The sequence below is a fragment of the Dendrobium catenatum genome, unplaced genomic scaffold (genome assembly GCF_001605985.2).
Source record: "Dendrobium catenatum unplaced genomic scaffold, ASM160598v2 fragScaff_scaffold_803, whole genome shotgun sequence".
Lineage (NCBI taxonomy): Eukaryota > Viridiplantae > Streptophyta > Magnoliopsida > Asparagales > Orchidaceae > Dendrobium > Dendrobium catenatum.
Window position 1 is genome coordinate 515204 of NW_021319265.1, and position 711 is coordinate 515914.

At 28.0% G+C, this 711-nt stretch overlaps 1 non-coding gene across 1 annotated transcript; it reads left to right on the forward strand.

Annotated features, from left to right (window-relative positions):
* The first annotated feature begins 373 nt into the window (after nucleotides 1–373).
* LOC114580132 lies at nucleotides 374–480 on the forward strand. The gene has a single exon (XR_003701423.1). It is a non-coding gene; the product is annotated as a small nucleolar RNA R71 (small nucleolar RNA).
* The last annotated feature ends 231 nt before the right edge of the window (nucleotides 481–711 follow it).

Consider the following 711-nt stretch of genomic DNA (forward strand, 5'->3'; position numbering starts at 1 on the left):
TTTATCTTTCTTTTAAATTAAAATTTTAATCTCTTATACATTACTATTTTTAATTAACTTTTGATCCTCCAATTGGATTGATAATTTAGTTATGAATTCTATATTTTCTCCTATTATATTCAACTTCCTAAAAATTGCCTTAACTTGTGCAGTTAAAATTTACAAAGCATCAAATTCATATACTCCTACTACTCCCTTAGGATTTACCCTATCAGCAAACCACATGAAATTATTAGTAGCCATTTTCTCTATTAATTCATATGCTTCCTCAAAGGGCTTAGATATTAAAGATCCTCTAACTACAGCATTATTGACTGCTCTACGAGATCCTACTAATCCATTATAAAATAGTTGAATTACCAACCAGTCAGGTAAGACATGATGAGGGCATTTCCTAATAATTTCATTAAATCTCTTCCAACCTTCATAAATCAATTCTCTTTCAAACTAAGTAAAATAAGTGATATTATTTCTAGATTTAGTAGTCTTTGAAGGTGGGAAATAATTAGTAAGAAATTTATGAGCTAACTCATTCCAAATGATTATAGAGCATAGTGGGGTAAAGAATTCAACCACATATTAACTTTATGTTTTACAAAAAAAATTAGGAACAATTTAAGTCTAATAGAATTATCACCGACACCATTATACTTAAATATTGTACAAATTTCTAAGAAGCTCGTTAAGTATAAATTGAGATCTTCAACAGGA